We start from the raw sequence: 23402 nt of genomic DNA, 5'->3' as shown, positions 1-23402 counted from the left end.
GGGGGGGGGGGAAGTGACGCACTACCCACAAAATACCCGCAGAGAAGACTCCTGGAAGTGGGTGCAGATACCTGTCTTAGACCCCTACCCCTGAAAGGTGCCAAATGTGACACCGGCGCAACCGACAATTGCGGAGTCATGCAAATCTGTACACAACAGAAATTTATATAATTTTTTTCCAAACAAATAGAGCTTTCTTTGGTGGTAATTGATCACCTTTTGCTTTTTTATATTTTTATTATAGCGAAAAAAGACCAACAATTTTCAAAAAATATATAATTTTGGACTTTCTCCTACAAAAAAAATGTCCCATAAAAAAAAATAAAAAAATAAAAGCATTTTTTTTTTTGGACAATAGGTGTATATTGATTTATTTGCGTGATCAGAAACTTATAACAGGACTGTTATAGCACGGCAGGCAATCTGACACTGGGGGGAACTAACTGCCACTGACATCACCAGTGACATTATTACAGTGATCAGTGCTAATAAAATGCACTGTCACTGTACCAATGACACTGGGCAGGAAGGGGGTATTTATCTTGGGTGATCAAGAGGGTAAATGTGTGCATAAGGGCACTTTCAGACATGCGGATCCCGTGATGATCCACCCAGTGAATATTCTCTTGCTCAGTGGGGATCGCTCCGTTGATCCCCGCTGAGCCGGCTGATGACAGGGCGGTCCCTGCACACTGTGCAGGGACTGCCCTGTCAGATCTCCGCTCTCCCCTATGGGGGGATTGGATGAATGAACACGGACCGTCTGTTCACCCGATCCGCTATGTAGACGGATGGAAAATAGGATTTTTTGTACTCACCGTAAAATCCTTTTCTCTTCAGTACAAAAAATCCTATTTTCTCTTATCGTCCATGGACGGACACAGTCTTCAAAGTCTTGACATATGGGACGTCCCCAAGCAGTGTCAAAAAACAAGGGGTGGGAACGAGGGGCCGGAGGCATGAACTGGGGGGTGGTGACTCTTCACCCCTAATGAGCCTGCAACCACTGCTCTACAGCTATGATGAACTTGACGATAGAGTGTGTCACTGTGGTGAGGTATTGGGTGTGCATGCTGCTGGGGAGTATTTTAAATGTATTTATATAAATATGGTTTATTCCCATGAGCAACACATTTAAAAAGCTAAAAGCAAATCATGTGCGGACCCTGGAGCAAAATGCCCACCGACCACCCCAGGAGTCATGGGGTATGTCGAGGCAGACCCATCGCTTAGCTAAGGTGTGCTCACGCTCAATGACTGGACTGGGAAGACTACAAGGATCTATATATCCAGCCTGTCACCCATCCGACAGTTGATAGAAGAATCTTAAAACAAAATAAAAGAAAATCAAATAAAAAATTTCTTCAGGGCGCTGGGCCCAAAGGGAACCACACCTTCTCCTCTGCTAGGCAGAAAAAAACTGAGGCTGCATGCTGCAGGAAGGAGGGTTATGTCCAAAGGGACCGCCCCCCTGGGCGGGGCTGTTCAACTCTGTTAAAGTAACATGTATTTAAATATCTAACATGTTTTGCCTAGTCCTCTCCTATGAACAGGAACATAACCCATATGTCAAGACTTTGAATGCTGTGTCCATCCATGGACGACAAGAGAAAATAGGATTTAACTCCGTCTGCAGAATCGGACCATAGCGGGGATGGATAAGATCAGGTGTCAGCGGATATTTATCCGCTGACACCCGCTATCCCATAGGGATACATGTATGTCCCCTTTTCAAACAGATGGATGAAAAAGCGGGCATACGGTTCGCCCATGTGAAAGGGCCCTAAGAAATGTTTGTGTGTGTACTGTGTGCTGCTGTTACTGGGGATCTAGTTGTTTTCATTCGATGCTTTGGAATGAACAAACAACGGGTTTACCTGTCAGAGCCGGTTCACACTCCCGCGGCACGACTTCGGGGGCGACCCTGCAAGTCGTCCTGAGGACGACTTCAGAGGCGACCAGCAAAACGACTTCTGTATAGAAGTCAATGCAGGTCACCCCGAGCTGCCCCCGAAGTCGTGCAGGAACCTTTTTCTAAGTCGGAGCGACTTGCGTCGCTCCTATTAGAACGGTTCCATTGCATTGAATGGGACGCGACTCGTCAGGTGGCTGAGCCGCCTGACGAGTCGCCCCAGTGTGAACCGGCTCTGACTGAATACATGTTGTTTACATAAATAGAGTTGTGTTCTGGGAAGATCAGAGCCTATCACCGGGTGCTAGCAGTCAATCATTGGCCAGGGACCCAGCGATCCCAGACGAATCACAGTACATGCTGTGACAGCACACTGTGTGTATGCCAATGAGGAGGCAGACAGCTGTCGTACACAGTGCTGGATCAAGATCGGACTCTGGTAAGTAAAGTGGGGCTGGAGCTTCACTCAGACGTTTTTTTTTTACCTTAATGCAGAGAATGCATTAAGGTAAAAAAAACTTTCAGCATTTCCACTTTAAGGTAAAAACATCATCTTCCATGATTATCTACACCCCCCCCCCCCCCCCAAATACCTACCCGAGCCTGAGCTCGGCTCAGCGCTGCGCCTGAGAGCTGTTCTCTCTCTCCTCACAGAACTCAGAGGCAGTAGTGGTAGCCATTGGCTTCTTCTGCTGCCAGTCAAATGCTGTGAGGAGGAAGCCGGGCGTGGGTCTATGGACACACATAGCTCAGTTTGGGAGCAAGCCACACATGGGCAGAGCAGAAGAAAAGCCAAGAACTGCTGAACTGGCGGAATTTCGATTCATGTACGGTCGGCTTAAAACAGGAAGTGGGTTCTGGCCAAATCACCAGGTGAAAAAGAGCCACCACATCTAAGGACTGTTAAGCTGCAATATATTACATTTTCGTTCTTGGGTTTAGATATACTTTAAATGTTCATTTATGCTTAGGGTACGAGTAAAAAGGACTTTTACCTACCTTAAAGCTTGTTCCCTCTGGCAGCCGATGCTCAACTCTTCTTCCTGTGACCTCCAGGGCACCCCAAAAAAAAGTCTGTTGCAGCTGGTCTCACAGCATGAAAAAAGCCTGTGGGAGGTAGGAATTAGAACATTAAAAGTGGTGATGAGGTTAGATTGGTTCAAGCTTGAGTTCAGTCCAAACCTTAAAGTTAGCAGTCATTTATGGGCCAATGAGCTGCAAGTGGGAGATTCCCCACCACACAGTTGACATACATAATGGCCTGGAGATGCTTGTGACATCATTGACCTCTCTTTCCACAGCTTCCTTCACCTACAGGAATGAGAACAAAAAGCCTTGCGACCTACAGCTTACGTAGGACTCTTTCCTCACCCTACTGTAGCAGCGCTGACTGCTCAATACACTGCTACAGAGTTATACATAGAGGAAACTGTCACAGCTCCTGGACACTGTCCCAGTGGGACAGGCTCCTGAGTCCTGACCCCTGTGACAGCCAATCACGTTATGGGACAGCCGACTACCAGGTTTCCACCCACAGGTGGCAGCGGTGAGGGGTTAAAGTCTCTATAAATTAGAAACAATAGCTTAAAAAAAAACTGAGCTAAACTCTCTGATAACCCATGGGTGTATAGCAGTGGCCATCAACCCTGTCCTCAGGGCCCACTAACAAGCCAGGTTTGCAAGATAACTGAAATACATCACAGGTGATATCATTTTTTTGTTCAGTGATTGCAGTATTCTAGTCTGCATCTCCCCAAGGTAATACATAAAACCTGGCCTGTTAGTGGGCCCTGAGGACAGAGTTGATGACCACTGGTGTAAAGCACCTAGTGCAGATGCTTAATTCACTTTTATTTTTGTTCTTATTATTTATAAATCTTATTCAAGTTCAGTCATCGTGGTGCATTTCAAATTGTGTTACTGTCATAGCCAATTAGGACATCAGCACTGCCACTTTCCATTTTTAATAGCTTTGCTTCCTCTTCGTTTCCAGTGACCATGTGTTAATATATTACAGGGCTTATTTGTTTAGACTTAGGCCCCTAAGTGGCGCTAGGTATAGTGCCACTAAAAATAGCGGCGCTATACCGTCGGAATTGCCGTGGGATTCGGCCGCTAGCGGTGCGGTATTAACCCGCGCTAGCGGCCGATGAAGGGTTGCATTGCGGGCGGTATTACCGTGGTTTCCCATTGTTTTAAATGGGAAGGAGCGGTGAAGGAGCGGTATATATACCACTCCTCTCACCGCTCCAAAGATGCTACTTGCAGGAGATTTTTTTCTCTCCCGCCAGCGCATCGCCTCAGTGTGAAAGCCCTCGGGCTTTCACATTGAGAAGGCTGGGCAGGAGTTTTTCAGGCGGTATTTAGGCGCTATTTTTAGCGCTGTACCGCCTGAAAAACTCCTCGGTGTGAAAGGGGTCTAAGTCATTTTTCGGGTGTGTCTAGCTGTCTTTAGAAACTTGTTGCTAGTTTAAAATTCTTGCCAACCATTTTGTAGTTTTTGCTCTGTAACACTCAAATGATCAAAGCATTCCTGCTTTACAAATATTACAAATACAAGCCACACACGATTTGCTTTTAGCTTTTTAAACGTGTTGCTTATGGGAATAAACCATATTTATATAAATACATTTAAAATACTCCCCAGCAGCATGCACACCCAAACCCTCACCACAGTGACACACTCTATCGTCAAGTTCATCATAGCTGTAGAGCAGCGGTTGCCCGCTCATTAGGGGTGAAGGGTCACCACCCCCCAGTTCATGCCTCCGGCCCCTAATCTCCATACAGGACGCTGGACTTATGGATTTCAATGTTTTTATTTTTTTAGAAGCACATTATTAGAGCCCAAGGCTCTAATTGGCTTCAAAAAGGGTGGGCTTGGGGAGCAGAGCACTCCGCCCCGAGCCCACCCAGTTGTGTGATGTGCGGGGTGGTGGTTGGAGCGGATAAGCAGCGGAGAAGAGGAGTAGAGGAGGATGCGGGGGGAGCTGGTGGCAGCCAATGAGAATGCAGTCTCCAGCGGCGACATGTGCAAAGGCAGAGTTGCTGTGTCTACCTGGCTGCTCTCCCACTGCTTTGTCCATCTGCTGTGCATGGACTTTACAGTGGCCAAGAAGGATGGGAAGCCACGACTGTGGATAGGGTAAGTGTGGACCCGGCGGTCGGGGGGGGGGGGGGGTTTTGTTGTTTCCTGTCCCCCAAAAAAGAGACAGAGATCGCTACCCTTCCATTTGACCCTCCCTTTTATAGAGAACACAGACAGAAGTAAATCGAACTGTAGGAAGACTCAAGCCAAGATACTGCACAATCAATTAATAAGAGTGTTCACCAAAACTTCTAGCCATCTTTTGTTTGCTCACCAGACTTCTGGCTAGCTTTAACTGCCATTACAATACCATATAGCTCCAAACTATTTCTGATTTTGAGTGTTTAACAATGCCAAACCTTTAATCAATTTTCAAAAAAGGTATGTAGGAGAACCTCTTGCCGACCGCCCATCGTCTTTTGACGACGTCAGAATGTCTCCCCTGCGCCAATCGCCAAAGCTGTACGGCGGCCGCTTTAAGGGGTATAGGAGGCGCACGCACGCCCGCTGCGTCACTGAGAAGTCCGCCAATACTCCGCAATACCCCGGCCAATACTCTGCAATACCCCTGCCAATACTCCGCAATACCCCTGCCAATACTCTGCAATACCCCTGCCAATACTCTGCAATACTCCGCAATACCCCTACCAATACTCCGCAATACCCCGGCCAATACTCCGCAATACCCTGGCCGATACTCCGCAATACCCCGGCCAATACTCCGCAATACCCCGGCCAATACTCTGCAATACCCCGGTCAATACTCTGCAATACCCGGAAAATACTCTGGAAAAAAAAATGCGTTTTAACCACTTCCCGCCCGCCGGCCATCATATGACATCCTTGATTTTGTGCAGGGATATCTGAATGATGCCTGCAGCTACAGGCATCATTCAGATATCAGCTTTTTCAGCCTGCGATTCTCTACACCATAAGAACGATCATGGCGGCTGTTCCACCTCTTGATCGTTCTTACGGGAGGCGAAAGGGGACATCCCCCCCTCCCGTCACCCTCCGGTGCTTCTACCAACTCACCGCTACGATCAAAGCCAGGATCATTTTTTTAATTTTTTTATTCCAGGCGTCCCAGCCTAAAGGTGAGATGTGGGGTCTTATTGACCCCATGTCTCACTGTAAAGAGGACCTGTCATGCCATATTCCTATTACAAGGTATGTTTACATTCCTTGAAATAGGAATAAAAGTGATAAAAAATGTATTTTTGGGGAAAAACGTGTCAAACTAAAATAAATAAAGTAAAATGAACAATACAGAATCGCATACAGAAGTAAACGCACATGTAGGTCCCGCCCACATATGAAAACGGTGTTCAAACCACACATGTGAGGTATCGATGCGAACGTTAGAGCGAGAGCAATAATTTTGGCCCTAGACCTCCTCTCTAACTAAAAACATGTAACCATTTTAAATATTTAAAGCGTCACCTATGGGGATTTTTAAGTAGCGAAGTTTGGCGCCATTCCACGAGCGTGTGCAATTTTTAAGGGTGACATGTTAGGTATCTATTTACTCGGCGTAACTTCATCTTTCACACTATGCAAAAACATTGGGCTAACTTTAATGTTTTTTTTTAAAAGCACAAAACAGTTTTATTTCCAAAAAAAACACATTCGAAAAATTGCTGTGCAAATACCAGGAGCGATAAAAAGTTGCAACGATCACCATTGTATTCTCTAGGGTCTTTGCTAAAATAAATATATAATGTTTTGGGGTTCTATGTAATTTTCTAGCAAATAAATGATGATTTTTACATGTAGGAGAGAAATGTCAGAATTGGTCTGGGTGTCCCAGAATGCCTGAAGGTGCTCCCTGCATGTTGGGCCTCTGTATGTGGCCACACTGTGTAAAAGTCTCACACATGTGGTATCGCCATACTCGGGAGGAATAGCAGAATGTGTTTTGGGGTGTAATTTGTGGTGTGCATATGCTGTGTGTGAGAAATAACCTGCTAATATGAAAATTTTGTGGAAAATAAATAAAAAATCTTGATTTTGCAAAGAATTGTGGGAAAAAATGACAACTTCAAAAAACTCACCATGCCTCTTTCTAAATACTTTGGAATGTCTTCTTTCCAAAAAGGGGTCATTTGAGGGGTATTTGTACTTTTCTGGTATGTTAGGGTCTCAAGAAATGAGATAGGCCTTCAGTACTTCAGGTGTGATAAATTTTCAGATATTGGCACCAAAGCTTGTGGACTCTATAACTTTCACAAAGACCAAATAATATCCACCAATTTGTACTTATTTTTACCAAAGAAATGTAGCAGTATGAATTTTGGCCAAAATTTATGAAGAAAAATTACAAATTTGCAAAATTTTATAACAGAAACAAAGAAAATTAAAACATTTTACCGAATTTTCTTTTTTCTTTTGTAGTGCAAAAAATAAAAAAACCCAACGGTGATAAAATACCACCAAAAGAAAGCTCCATTTGTGGGGGAAAAAAGGACAAAAATTTCATTTGGGTACAGTGTTGTATGACTGAATTGAATTGTCATTCAAATTGTGAGAGCACTGAAAGCTGGAAATTGATCTGGTTAGGAAGGGGGTTTAAGTGCCCAGTGGTCAAGAGGTTAAGATAAAATGGCTGAATTAATGAGAGTCCTGAGAAACAAATAAAGGAATATACTACAGATATAGGCTTGAACACGTAGGTAATGAAGAGCAGATCTCTAGCTAGATTCAGAAACACTTACGACGGCGTATCACTAGATACGCCATCGTAAGTCTGAATCCGCGCCGTCGTATCTTTAAGCGTATTCTCAAACTGAGATACGCTTAAATCTTGCTAAGATACGACCGGCGTAAGTCTCCTACGCCGTCGTATCTTAGTTGCATATTTACGCTGGCCGCTAGGGGCGTGTATGTGGATTTATGCCGAGAATATGCAAATGAGCAAGATACGCCTATTCACGAACGTACTTGCGCCCGATACGCTGTTTACGTAAGGCATTTTTCCGGCGTAAAGATAAACCACCAAAAATATAGCGCAGCCCATGCAAGGTATAGGCGACGGAACAGCCGTCGTATTTTATGTCGTTTGCGTAAGCGTACGTGAATGGGGCTGGGCGTAGGTTACGTTCACGTCGACAGCAAGGAGTATTTGCGACGTGATTATGAGCATGCGCGCGCATGCGCCGTACCAACAGCCCTCATTTACATGGGGTCACGGGTATTTTACATGGAGCACGCCCTCTACCTGCCTAATTTGAATTAGGCGGGGTTACGCCGGCACATTTACACTACGCCGCCGTAACTTAGGATGCAAGTTCTTTGTGAATACAGTACCTGGGCCATATTCTCAAACAAGTTAGGCCGGTGTATCTACTGATACACCGGCGTAAATCAAATTTCCCGCCGGCGTATCATTATTTTGTATTCACAAAACATGATACGCCGGATTTAGGCTAGGATCCGACTAGTGTAAGTCACTTACACTGTCAGATCTTAAATGTAATTCGCCGCCGGCCGCTAGGTGGCGTTTACGTTCAGGTCTCATTTGTTTATGCAAATGAGCCTGATACGCCGATTCCTGAACGAAATCACGTCGCGTAACCGTCGCTAACGTCGTTTGCGGTAGCGTAAGGTTACCCCTGCTATATGAGGGGTAACCTTACGCCAGTCCCACGTATGCCATGTTAAGTATGGCGTCGGGTCCGTGTCGTCTTTTCCCGTCGGGTACGTCGTTTTACTAAGTCGTTATTGAATACGTGTACGTCATTGACGTTTTCGGTCGAGAACTGGAGCATGCGCACTGGGCTATTTTTAGCCCGGCGCATGCGCAGTTCGATCGAAGCGTTGGCGCGCTTAATTTAAATACAAGCCGCCCCCTTGGAATTACGCGGGGATACGCCGGGCCAATTACACTACGCCGCCCCAAACTACGGAGCAAGTGTTTGGGGAATACAGCACTTGCTCCTGTAAGTTGGGGCGGCGTAGTGTAAATGGCTTACGCGATGCCGCCGCAGGATCTACGTGAATCTGGGCCCCTGCCTCTCTAAGTTACGGCGGCGTAGTGTATCTGAGATACGCTACGCCCACACAAACTTAAGCCAGTCTTTCTGAATCTGGCTACTCATGTTTATTTTGTGAAAGCTCTGTCTGAGCTCATTAAGTCAGCAAATAATTTTCTTTAGCCTGCAGATGAGAATAATTACTGGTTCTCTGGAGGAAATGAGATGCTGCTCAACTGGTCTTAGATATTTTTAGCAAACTAAAAAAAAAAAAGAAAACAACATATTTTGTTTGAGCTCACTAACTTTCTTTTTATGCAAACTAGGTAATTTATGTAAAGCTTATAGGCCTGCCTGTACATTTCCAGCCACGTTAATACAACATACACCTGTATGTAAAGTGATGAAGTGCTGCTGCAATGCTACATAAAGAATAATACTGATAAATAGGAGAGCACGTGGGGATTTTTGTTATAAACATTTGATTATATTGATTAAAAAATACATTTACTAATGATCTAAAACCCCCAGAAGCCTTCCATAACTTCCTAAGCTAGCCTAAGCTAACCATCCTTTCCTGCAGGTTACTACTTTAGCGCCTTGCTCCTATTGAGTGGGCGCTATGTGTTAAATTATAGTTGTCTGAGCAGTAGGTCAGCTCAGAAGGATTGTGCTAAATTTTTAGTTCTGTTTCAGTTCAGCTGGGTTACATGATTTTTCCCTCGACGGTGGGTGTCACTGTCACCACAGGTTGGAAAGGCAACAGGCTATCTCTTTCCCAGAAGCAGCCCAGGGGGCGTGGTCAACCCGCTGTGCATTCTGGAAAAGGATACTTACGGGACAGACAACGTTTTGGCGGGGTCTTTCGATCGTGACCTGATGGCCCTGCTGGTCTCAGGTGATATGTGAGCTGTTTTATGGCCTCGGGACGGCAACTCAGAGTAGGCCCAGATGTTTCTGGGGCCTACTAGTCATGGGATGGTCCACTATCTTCCCTATGCCAAGCAAGCTGAACCATTTGGATTCAATTGAGGAGTTACCCTGGAGGATTTACCCCACGTGCTGCCGGGTTGGCTGAAAGATTCTTGGCACCGTGAGTCATGTATGTTATTGGAACTTTTTTTTGCAAAGTGCGTGAGTGTTACACGATCTTGTGGCAGAAGATCGTAGGACGGTCCGACGGCACTTAGTAAGTCTGTGGCAGACTCTTTAGTGAGCTTTGCACCATCTGCTAGGTCGGTGAGAGTGGGCCTATCTGGTGGTTGCTGGTTCAAATCCCGACTACGACACTACCTGCCTGGAGTTTGCATAATTCTCGCTTTGCCTGTGTGGGTTTCCTCCGGGTACTCCGGTTTCCTCCCACATTCCAAAGACATGCTGGTAGGTTAATTGGCTTCTGCCTAAATTGGCCCTAGTATATGAATGTGAGTTTGGGACCTTAGATTGTAAGCTCCTTGAGGGTAGGGACGGATGTGAATGTACATTGTATATGTAAAGCGCTGCGTAAATTGACGGCGCTATATAAGTGCCTAAAAAAAAAAAAATGATTCTTCCCACTGATTCTTGATGAATTATTTTAGCAGGGGTTACCTGAGATCTGAAAATTATTTCAAGGGTTCCATTGAGATAAAAAGGTTGCAAAAGTCTAAAATTACTCATAACATAGTACAACAGTCTAGGCAGAGGTAAATTGTTTAATTTCTGGCTGTGTCCCAGCTGGAAAGATTTCACTATACTTTCTCTTCTGGTGACACCCAATGACACACTGACACAGTAAAAATGTTCCTAGATCGATTGCTGCTTGTGGCCCTGCTGGAGGGATTTCTCCTCAATTCAGGGAAACAGCAATAAATACCCGATACGTCCCCATGCAATCCATTACTAACAAAAATATAAATCTGCATCAGGGACACAAACAGCAATAAAAAGCTGACAAGGGTTCTAGCTCCCATCTGCTTTCTTTAAAAATGTATTTCTGTCTGCGTTGCTGTTGGAGATTTCCCCTCACTTTTTTTCTAGTGAACCCGTTGTCACCAGAACAGGAAGTGAGGAGAAACCCTCTTATGGAGCCTCAGGGAGCAGTAAAAACCAGACTCAGGTTCTAAACCTTTCCCACTCAAATGAAAAATTATTTAAAGCGGTTGTATACCCAATATTTTTTACACCTGAAAGGCAAAAGGCATAATGAGCTAGTATGCACCGCATAGTAGCTCATTATGAAATACCTATCTTGGGATGAGTTGTAGAGAACTAACCTGGTCCACGCCGAGCGAGATGTTATCTTGCCTCGGCGTGTCTTCCGGGTATCGCCGCTACAGCGCTGTGATTGGCTGGAGCGGCGATGTTGTCACTCCCGCGCATGCGCGCGGGAGACTTCATTCCGGCAAGGTGCGGTTGCTGCCGGGCCTTTAGCCGAGGATCCCCGCTGCGCGAATGCGCCGCTGCAATCAGCGGCGCATTGCGAGGGGAATATCTCCTAAACCGTACAGGTTTAGGAGATATTCTTTATACCTACAGGTAAGCCTCATTATAGGCTTACCTGTAGGTAAAAGTGGTAGTAAAGACTTTACTACCACTTTAAAGTGTTATGCTTTAATAAAAAATTAATGGTTACTTTAAGGAATGTTCACTTTTCACAGTGTAACCTTTGGGATTACAGTAGCAAACCAGTATCAGTTTTGCCTTGAAATAACCGGTCTGACTATAAATATTTGCATTTTACCACACTAGTCTCCAATTTTGGTTTAAGATCAAGTTTTTCCAGAAACAGACATGTAGTGAAAACAAACTTCTGACTCGCCTTGTTCTGGGATGCTTTTCTATTGTGTAGGGAAAAGGTTAAAGGGGTTGTAAAAGTACATTTTTTTTCCCCTAAATAGCTTCCTTTACCTTGGTGCAGTCCTCCTTCACTTACCTCATCCTTCCATTTTGCTTTTAAATGTCCTTATTTCTTCTGAGAAATCCTCACTTTCTGTTCTTCTGTCTGTAACTCCACACAGTAATGTGAGGCTTTCTTCCTGGTGTGGAGTGTCATGCTCGCCCCCTCCCTTGGACTACAGGAGAGTCAGGACACCCACTAACACACAGCTCCTTTCTCTATCTGCAACGTAGAGAGCGTCCTGACTCTCCTGTAATCCAAGGGAGGGGGCGAGCACGACACTCCACACCAGGGAGAAAGCCTTGCATTACTGTGTGGAGTTACAGACAGAAGAACAGGAAGTGAGTATTTCTCAGAAGAAATAAGGACGGGGAGGCGTGGCCTGGAGCGGCATGGGATAGGATGCTGGTGACCTGAGCTCCGCCGGCCGAATATCCTACCTTGATATCCTGAGACCCTGATCGCAGCTACATCCCAGGTACTAACATCCCCCGGACCGGGCACCTTCCGTGACCATGTCCCCGCCGAAGAAGAGCATGTCGGCGGCCTCTAAATTGGCGCAGTATCGCCATACTGAGACGGACCCCCCAGACCAAGATGGCGGTGCGGCACAGGGGGAGGAGGCGTCCCGGGGCACAGACACAGCTAAACTCCTGGAGGCTATTGCGGCATGTCAGGAAGCTGTTACATCCTGTCAGACCACCCTCACAGCTCGCATAGAGGAGGTAAAGGTGGACATATCACTGGTCAGACAGGACTTTCAAAAACTCAGGGAGAGGGTCACGGATGCAGAGGCCCGCCTGGGCATAGTGGAGGATTCCCCCCCCCCCCCTCCAGATCTCGTCTGACGCCATGCAGCTTCAGGTTAACCAGCTCCTGCAAAAGTAGGATGATATTGAGAATAGGCTGCGCAGATGTAACCTCAGGTTCATAGGCCTGCCGGAGGGGGTGGAGGGGAAGGACCCCCCAACATTTTTGGAGACACTGCTGGCTGACACATATGGCAGGGAGTCTTTCTCCCCTACGGTTGTCGTGGAGCGGGCACATCGCATGTTGGGCAGACCACCGCCCACTGGAGCACCCCCGCACCTTCATAGCAAAGTTCCTGAACTTTAGAGACCGGGATGCCATCCTCCGCCTCAGCAGGGAGAAAGGTAATATCCCATTTGGAAACAAGAGGGTCGCCATCTTCCCAGCAGAGGTGCAGAGAAAACGCAAAACTTTCACGGAAGTGAAACGCCGTCTGCGGGTTAAGAATATGAAGTATGCCATGCTGTTCCCTGCTCGTCTGCGCGTGGAGGTGGAGGATAGAGCTCATTTCTTCGAGGACCCAGAGGCAGCCATAGCGTGGCTTAAGCAACGTGAAGAACACAGATAAGTACATCTACAATCTTGTATTTGCTCCTGCCACCAGATTTCATATGTTCCCCCCTTTTTTTCTTTCTTTTTTGATGATTTTTGCCGCCCTTGAATCTGTGAGGCATTGTGGGACTGCATTCTGACATTGCTCATTGATTTGTTGCCCCCCCATGCAGTGATCTAGAGCAGCGCACTCATGTTAGGGCCTGGGCTCTCCACCTCCCTTAGATCCTTCTTTAGAGCCTGTATAGCGAGGGGGGCACTTGTGACTGCATACTGACATGATTAAGCTGCCCCCTTCGCCTGGAGAAACGGCGCCTTGAACTTCTGCTGTGATCTCAGGCCCATCCTGGTTTCTCTCACGGGCTCGGAGTGGACTCTTCATCTTAATTTTTTTTATTCTTCATTTCACTATTTTTCTCCTTGTTTTTTGTCTGCTGCACGGGGTATCCTGCAAGGCGACAAGTTCGCTGCATCTTACCACCTGTTATACGCCCAAATACAGAACCTCAAATGTCATGTATACCTGGCACAGGGTTAATTTACTGTTTTCACCTACTCCTGAGAGAGGTTATAATCCTCCTTTACTTGGATAGCCAAAATGAAAAAAAAAACATTTTGTCTTCAATGACACTTTAAATTATTTTCACCCAGCTACTTATTTGTCTTTATGTTCTGTATATACGGCTTGATTCATGCTGAATGTTTATTCCTTTTGCCTATTATTGCTTTTTCCAGTTCATGTATATTTTGACTAATACTGGAATGGCATGTGATGACTTATTCTCAAGGATTTTTCTGTTTATGTTTTACTTTTTTTTTTCTCAAAATCTCCACATCAGTTTACAGTTCCTAATTCTTATCCTGTCTGGGAAATCAAAGTTGCTCTAACACCACTTTTCTGATGGTAGCTGCCTTAAAGGGATATTCAGGCAATTTTTTTTTTATTAGAATAAAAAAGATGTTAAACAGCATTGCACACACCGGTCCCTTACCTCTTCTTTGGTGGTGCTCCACCAGCACTGCCCATTCGCTCTTTCTTATTCCATGTGCCCCCATAGCTATCCGTGTGCTTTGGGGGCACAGGGGGCGGGTGTGCTCCCAAGTTGGGCTGTGTGTGTCTATAGACTCACTCCTCACAGGATTTGACTGACAATTCTCACCGCAAGCGGCTATTGCTGCTGCCTGAGCTCTGAGGAGGCTACAGAGGTTTGCTTTTGGGATCTAATCAGCACTGCTGATCAGTTGATTCAATTTAGGTTTGTCCATCACTTACACCAGGGGTAGGCAACCTTCAGCTGTTTTGAAACTACAAGTCCCATGAGACAATGCAAGACCCTAACAATCACAGGCATGACACCTAGAGGCAGAGGCATGATGGGATTTGTACTTTTACCACAGCTGGAGGGCCGGGGTTCCCTATCCCTGACTTACACTATACTCCAGCCAAGCTGGTTCATATGGGATTGTATTTGGATATTGCTTGCTCTAGATGTGATCTTGTTGCTGCAAATATGTTTGATATGTTCTGGAACTGCCCTGGCCTATCGTCCTTCTGGAAGGATCTATTTAGTTTCTTTTAGCACAAGCTGAATCTTCCGATTCCTCAAACCCCCGGAAGTTGGACTTTTAGGTGTTCTCAATGATTTTGTCCCCTGGACACATGCCAGGACTCTGCTACGTATACTGTAATTCTATGCTTGTAAAACTGTTTTATTACACTGGAAAGAAGCTCGCCCTTTCACAGCTCACGCTTTATTTCGTAATGTTCATGGTGATCTACCAAATTCAACTGATATATAAAAGTAGGGCGTGCCCTAAGAAATTTACAAAGATGTGGCAACCATGGTTGGATGTCTATGATGCTTTTTGGGGAGATGTCAGCCGAGCCGCCCGAGCCAATCCTTCACTAAGCGGAAGACAGCAGGGACCAGTGAGATCGTGCAGTGCGACTCGCGCATGCACAGTAGGGAACCAGGCTGTGAAGCCACAAGGCTGTGAAGCCGCAAGGCTTCACTTCCTGTATCCCTTGCCAAAGATGGCATGTCCCGGCATCCGATTTCACGTCTACAAGTCGTCCAGAACACGGCAGCCAGACCGGTAACAGGTAAAAAAACGTGGGAACCAATCTCTCCGGTCTTGAGGTCCCTCCACTGGCTGCCTATACAGGACCGGGTGACTTTCAAGACGCTCTGCCTCACCCACAAATGTACACAGGGTAACGCTCCTCAATACTTAAGCGAGAAAATAAAACCCTACGTCACCAAGCGTGTGCTCCGGTCAACCAACCAAAATCTTCTCCAAATCCCTAAATCCCGCTACAAATCTAAGGGAGAACGTAGATTTGCAGTCCAAGGACCCTGGCTTTGGAATGCTCTACCCACGACCATCCACTTGGAAGAAAACCATCGGGCTTTTAGGAAAAAACTAAAGACCCACCTCTTCTAAAGCATAAGGACAACGCTGGATGCAAGCGCCTTGAGGTGATTAAGTTCGCATTTGTTGCGCTATACAAGTCACTCACTCACTCAGATGGTCACCAGTCATCTCTGTCACCGTCGGAGGCCCGGGCGCGATGTGATGATGTCACGCTGGGGTACCCGTAAGTAAACAAAGCCGCAATTGCGGCTAGTAAGAATGAGATCTGTGAATTTTTTTTCACAATCTCATTCCAGCCTGGAGGAGAGATGTGTGGTCTTATTGACCCCGCATCTCTCCTTAAAGAGGACCTGTCACACACTATTCCTATTACAAGGGTTGTTTACATTCCTTGTAATAGGAATAAAAACGATCGAAATTATTATTATTTTTTTTAAAGTGTAAAAAATAGACAAATACGTAAAATAAAAATAAAAAATTAAAACGCCTCTGTCCCCGGTAGCTCGCGCTCAGAAGAGAACGCACATGTAAGTCCCGCCCACGTATGTAAACATTGTTTAAACCACACATGTGAGGTGTCGTCGCGTGCGTTAGAGCGTGTGCAGACCTCCTCTGTAACTCTAAACTGGTAACCTGTAAAAAAATTAAAGTGTCGCCTATGGAGATTTTTAAGTAATGAAGTTTGGCGCCATTCCATGACTATGTGTAATTTTAAAGCATGACATGTTAGGTATCCATTTACTCGGCGTAACATCATCTTTTCCAAAAAAATTGGGCTAACTTTACTGTTTTGTTATTTTTTAATTTATTAAACCATTTTTTTTTTTTTTTTTTAAAAGCCGTTTGAAAAATTATTTCGCAAATACCGTGCAAGATAAAAAGTATCAATGCCCGCGATTTTTTTTTCTAGGGTGTCTGCTAAAAAAACATAAATAATGTTTGGGGGTTCTGAGTAAATTTCTAGCAAAAGAATGATGATTTGTACATGTAGGAGAGAAGTGCCAGAATAGGCCCGGTATGGAGGTGGGTTTTAAAGCCCGGTATTGAAGTGGTTAAAGAAAGAAAAACAAGACTTTAGTATCCCTTTAAGCTTTCTATATATGGGTAGTTTATTTGCTTTTTTTCTATCAGCTCGCTGCTTAAAAAAAAAAAAAAAAAACTCCATTCATATCAAACGAGGTGGATAGAGATAGATGTCCCCCCTGTATTCCAAAAAGCAGGACCCACCACTGCCAGAATATACTGATCATCAGTTGCACCCGCTGATCAACAAACGTTTTCCAACTTGGCCGTTAGACAAAAGTCAGTCTAATGATCAACTTCTGGCACACAGGGACGGCCACATGTTGTTCCCTGCAAAACCAGACAAATCTCTATCAATCTATGACCCAGGGCTGTCTTAATGGGAGGGCACAACTGGGCACTGCCCAGGGGCCCCAGCTGCATGGGGGGCCCCTACACCTTCCCCAAAGCAGCTGGTCCTTGAGCCCACGCTGCCCCAAAATTGGGGGCCCCATGATAGCACTGAGAGTGATAGATACACAGATACTTGATGTCTGTTTACCTGCACTGTCATCATTGTAGGGGCCCCAGAGCATTACTTTGCCCAGGGGCCCATGATCCTATTTAGACGGCCCTGCTATGACCAGCTTTCACTGTATTCCATTCACTAAGATAAGTGAAATTTCATTTTTCAAAATGAACTGCTCTACTGATTCATTAAATGTACCCAAATGTGTTTCTGCTGAGCGTAGTCAGATGAAAGTTGTGGAATATTTTCTCCCTAGACGCAGCTGTTTTGAATAACTGAGATTTCCGTTCACAGAGAAGTATTGAGTGGCCCAACTCCAATCAGTCTCTATGCAGCCAAATTGCTGTAGAGTCAGACTTTCCAATACCCAGTGCCCACACCGCTGGGTTTCTATTACTTATTATTCAAAAGCTGAATTCTGCAGTGTCCTGACCTGCTCTACAAAACTGGGATCTTGTCTCACAAAACACACATTTACTTTACAATGATCACACTAATGTATAAAAGAGAACAAAGCAGAACTACAGTCAATAATGCAATGAAAAAAAATAACTGCCAATTAAAAGATAAAATAACAAACCACCATTTGCTGTAATATTCACCTTCAATTCAGAGTACTTTTTTTCTGCTAATAGATGTCAGTATACTGATGGTCAGTATAATTCAACCTACTTCTTCTGAGCCCAGGTCATCCTGGAACCGCCCTGAGCCTGTGATTGGACAGTGAAAGTAGAAGTAGCACCATGATGAGCTCATCCCTCTGTCAGTATTCCTCTCATTCTATCAGCATGCTTTTTGACCAGCTCCTTGTTCTGTTTCTTCCTCTCACGCTTTGCGCTACGAGGACTGCAAGAAGCTGATACCAGGTAAGATTCAGGGAATTACAAAGCTTGCAATTAAAAAAATAATACTTTTGATATATTAAAGGGGTTGTAAAGGTTTGTTTTTTATTTTCTAAATAGGTTCCTTTAACCACTTCAATACCAGGCACATATACACCTTCCTGCCCAAGCCAATTTTCAGCTTTCAGCGCTGTCGCAATTTGAATGCCAATTGCGCGGTCATGCTACTCTGTACCCAAACAAATTTTTTATGAATTTGTTCCCACAAATAGAGCTTTCATTTGATGGCATTTGATCACCTCTGAGGTTTTTATTTTTTGCGTAAAAAAAAAAAATATGTTTTCTTTGTTTCTGTTATTTTTTTGTAAATAAGTATGTTTTGTACTTCAATGACGGGCACTGATATAGCGGCTGCACTGACGGGCACTGATAAGGCGGCACCGATGAGGTTGCACCAATGAGGTGGCACTGATGAGGTGGCACTAATGATGAACACTGATAGGCGGCACTAATGTGCACTGATAGGCGGCACTGATGGGCACTGATAGGTGGCACTGGTATGTGTCACTGATGGGCACCAATAGGCGGCACTGATAGGCATCAATAGGCAGCACTGATGGGTACTTATGGTGGCACTGATGGGTACTTATTGGTGAGACTGGTAGGTGGCATGGATGGGCACTGATGATCACTGATAGGTGGGCACAGATGGAAACTGATAGGTGGCACTGATGGATGGCACTGATAGATGGCATTGCTAGGCATCACAGATTTACGGTCTTTCACAATGGTATCAATCAGTGCCCATATGTGGGCACTGATTGGTACATATTAGGCATCAATTTGCATATCTGGCCATGTGGGATGTACCTGGCCATCCACATGCTTGGGGCTTCCCTGGTTGTCCTGGCGGCTTCCCTGGTGGTCCAGTGTGGGCTTCCGTGGGGGGGCTGCGCTGATAAACAATCAGTGAAAACCGCCCCTGTCAGGAGAGCCGCGTCTACTTGCGTCTGTCAGACGCGAGTGAGGATCAACGGCTCTTCCTGTCTACATTGTGATTGGACACGGCTGATCGCATGGTAAAGAGTCTCCGCCGGAAGCTCTTTACCGAGATCGGAGATGCAGGGTGTCAGACTGAAACCCCGCATCACCGATCGCCATGCTGCAAGCACCCACGGGCGCGGCCCGGCATGTTATCCTGCTGGATGTCAATAGACGTCCAGTCAGGATAACAGAACCTCTTCCCGGACGTCAATTGTCTATTGACCGGGCGGGAAGTGGTTAAAAGGTATTTTTTTTTTAAATAACAAACATGTTATACTTACCTCCACTGTGCAGCTCGTTTTGCACAGAGTGGCCCCGAACCTGGTCTTCTGGGGTCCCTCTGCGGCTGTCTTGGCTCCCCCTCGCAAGAACTCATCACCTTCATGCGAGCTCGCATGGTGATGAGTTCTTGCGGGCACGCTCCTGTGATACAGCCGGCGGCCATAGCTGCTCACTGTATCACTCGGCCCTGCCACCCGGCGCGCTACTTCCTTGGATGTGATTGACAGCAGCGCCAGCCAAAGGCTGCGCTGCTTTCAATCAACCAATGAACGAGCCGAGAAGCCGACCAAGAAGCCTGCGCATTCACGGCCCGGGACTTTCGAAGGGTCAGGTAAGTAAACGGGGTGAATTTTTTTTTACCTTTACAACCCCTTTAAGCTAGTGCATTGTTGGTTCACTTACCTTTTCCTTCAATTTCCCTTCTAAATGTTTTTTTTTTTGTCTGAATTTCTCACTGGCCTGACTAACCCCCAGCCAGAACGGCTCTGATGATGGGGGAAAGCTTACTGAGGAGGAACAGTGAGAAATTCGGACAAAGAAAAAAAACATTTAGAAGGGAAATTGAAGGAAAAGGTAAGTGAACCAACAATGCACTAGCTTAAAGGAACCTATTTAGAAAATAAAAAACAAACCTTTACAACCCATTTAGTAATTACAGAGCTGCCTTCATTTGTGGCAATTATATCTGCTTGGAGGTCAACTTTAAACACCTGTTGCCCAGGCTGAATTTGATGCTTGGAGTTCAACTTTAAACACCTGCTGCCCAGGGCGATTTTGACATTTTTCACATATATGTAAAAATCTACATTTTCTGAAAGCAGAGGCCCTGGAGAATAAAATGGCAGCTGTCACATTTTTGTTATGTTGCACGATGATTGCGCAACCATTTATCAAGTGCAATGTTTTTGAAAAAATACACTTAAACAAATTTTAGCGCACACAAACATGATATATTACCCAATTTCTGGTCAAATATAAAAGATTATGTTGCGCTGATCAAATATATACCAAACATGTCAAGATTAGGTGGCGGGGGCCTTTCATGTCCCACAAGCTGTCACAGCCGGTGCCGCAAAGAGGAGAACGAAGCTGCAGTCAGCCGCATCTCTGGACCGTGGGACAGGTGAGTATCTGTTTATTAAAAGTCAGCAGCTACACTTTTTGTAGCTGCTGACTTTTAATAAACTTAAAAATGAGTGGAACACAGCATTAAATGAGTTATTAAAAGATAAGTTCACCTTTCATAATATGGTACATGTTACACCCATATTTAGGGTATAACATGTAACTAAGTGACCAGCCTCCTGTCCTCCCTAAACCCCCGTTATGACAGTGATTTTCTCCCAGCACTTGTCACAATTTAAAAAAACTGCGGCCTTGCAGGAGTCCACCCACACCACCGCGTCGTTCATTCACATATTCTGTGAATAGGAGAACTACAACTACCGCCAGCCATTGTGGCGGACAGCTTGTAGTTCTCAATGAACTACCATGACGGTGGCGCTGATGCGCACTCTAGGTAGTGCTATGATTCTTCCTGTCATTTGGTAACTTCCTGCCCAGATACACTGAGAGGCCCAGATCCACGTAGCGTGGCGCATTTGTAAGTCCGGCGTAGTGTATCTCAGATACACTACGCCGCCGTAACTTACAGCGTATTTCCCGTATCCACAAAGAATTTGCGCCGTAAGTTACAGCGGCGCAGTGTAAATGTGTCGGCGTAAGGGCGCACAATTCAAATCACTAGGTTCTGGGCGTGTTTTATGTTAATACGTCTTGACCCCACGTAAATGACTTTTTTTTGCGCCGTCTGTGGGGGTATCCCAGTGCGCATGCTCCAAATTAACCTGCAACAAGCCAATGCTTTTGACGTGAACGGAATTCTCCGCAAAGCCCTATTCGCGAACGACTTACGCAAACAACGAAAATTCGACACTGGCCCGACGTCCATACTTAACATTGGCTATGCCTCATATAGCAGGGGTAACTTTACGCCGGAAAAAGCCTTACGGAAACAACGTAAAAAAATGCGCCGGTCGGACGTACGTTTGTGGATTGGTGTATCTAGCTAATTTGCATACTCAACGCGGAAATCGACGGAAGCGCCACCTAGCGGCTAACATAAATATGCACCTTAGATCCGACGGCGTACCAAGAAGTACGCCAGTCGGATCTAGCCCAGCTTCAGGCGTATCTTGTTTTGTGGATACAAAACAAAGATACGCCGGAGCAACCTAGAAGTTACGCGGCATAAACCATAGATACGCCAGCGTAACTGCTTTGTGGATCTGGCCCAGAGTCTGCAGGAGCCGGAGAATGAACCCACGATCTGCTGATCAAGGGTACAATTCTTTACAGGCTTCCTTTAAAAAAAAAAAATGCATATTTTTTTTACCTGCAAAAAGATGTGATTTTTTTTTTTTTTTTTTTTAAGAGGCGAACTTATCCTTTAAAGATGCAAGCTTTCAGAACCCATTAGCTTTCTTTCTCTGGCATTATACATTGTTATTCATGTCATTTACTTTTTGTCTGCCTTTTAGCCATTATTTTTTTAAACTGAACATAATAAATGTGTTTTTCCATCATATAACTTAGGTAATGACATTTGCTTGCCCTTTTTTTTATCAGCATTTAGTTTATATGATTTTTAATGAGATGAGTAGCTATAAAAAAAGATGTTTTTACCTGACAGGGTTAGAGCCAGTTCACACAGGGGCGTGCCGACTTGCCAAGCGACTCGGCAAGGTGATCTGCCCACAACTTCAGAGGCGACTTGCAAAATGACTTCTGTATTGAAGTCAATGCAAGTCGCCCTGAAGTCATCCCAAAGTCGTACAGGAACCTTTCTCTAAGTCGGAGCCACTTGAGTCGCTCCTATTAGAACGGTTCCATTGCACAGAACGGAGCGCGACTTGTCAGGCGGCTAAGTCGTCTGACGAGTCGCGCCTGTGTGAACCGGCTCTTCCGGTTTGTTCTCATGCCAATTTTTTTTTTTTTTCAACTTTTATAAACAACCTTGATTTAAGACTCGGAGGAAGTTCAAAATTACATTTTGAACATGAAAAGTCAGCCTGTGCCCTCACCCAAACATTTGGTATATTCCATAACAGGCAAAATGAACATAACAAATACGAACTGACAAAGGAAATAAGAAAGTAGTGAAATATAGAGAATAGTTTATACAACACTCCTGCTTTACTTTACTTTTGTTCACTTCAAGCATCCGACCACATGTAGAAGAAAAACAAGAACTCCTTCAAAACGCTTGAAGTGAATGTGCCAAGAAAATCGCATTGCTACCTGCTGAGATCATTCACTTGTTGTTTGCGATAACTTCCGGAAATCAGAACCGCACAAGATGACATTGTTATAAATGCAGAAACATATAGCGATATTCTATCATTCTATCATGCTTGTTGGTGCATATCTAAACCACTAAATCAGGTACCGTGTTTTAATTAGAAATTTGCTGCATTAAGTCAGGACAGTTAGAGCCTCTTGGAGCCTAGAACAAAAATACCTTTGTCAATAATGTGACGGAGGTGTGGGTGGAACAGTGCAAAACATTTTATACAATCTCTAAAATGCTGCATTTGTAAATTACAAAAGCCAATATAAAGGAATAGTAGTGGTAAAAAAAAAGCCCTTGTGGGTTTGACTAATCTTTTTTTTTAAGGTTAAAGGGGTTGTAAGGCTTTGTGTTTTTTCACCTTAATGCATCCTATGCAAAAACACCTTGCATTCTCGGGCCCCCCAGCCCCCCCGTTTTACTTACCTAAGCCACGAAACTCTGTGGGTGTGATACCACAATGGTTTCCCCCAGCTTGAGGCGGTTCTTCATTGGAAATTGATAGCAGCGCAGCCATTGGCTCCCGCTGCTGTCAATCAAACCAATGACGCAGTGTGTCGGGGGGTGGGGCTGAGTGATACAGTCGACGATTATGGCTGCCGACTGTATCACGGGAGCGCACCCGCAAGCTTGCCCCCTTGGAAGAGCTCTTCCCAGAATGGGGGTTAGCTGTTGCGGGGAGGAGTCGAGACAGCCGCTGAGGGACCCCAGAAGATGAGGATCGGGGCCACTCTGTGCAAAACGAACTGCACAGTGGAGGTAAGTAT

At 45.2% G+C, this 23402-nt stretch overlaps 1 protein-coding gene across 1 annotated transcript in view; it reads right to left on the bottom strand.

The window, feature by feature from the left end:
- The window catches only part of B4GALNT1 (beta-1,4-N-acetyl-galactosaminyltransferase 1), a 234513-nt gene that overhangs the window by 168210 nt on the left and 42901 nt on the right, over positions 1–23402 (bottom strand). The window contains exon 2 of the mRNA XM_040340886.1: positions 2912–3019. The gene's annotated coding sequence lies outside the window, so the exon portion shown is untranslated. The remainder of the gene's footprint in view (positions 1–2911; positions 3020–23402) is intronic.

The sequence above is a fragment of the Rana temporaria genome, chromosome 2 (genome assembly GCF_905171775.1).
Source record: "Rana temporaria chromosome 2, aRanTem1.1, whole genome shotgun sequence".
Taxonomy (NCBI): domain Eukaryota; kingdom Metazoa; phylum Chordata; class Amphibia; order Anura; family Ranidae; genus Rana; species Rana temporaria.
This window is presented reverse-complemented; position numbering and strand designations above follow the sequence as displayed.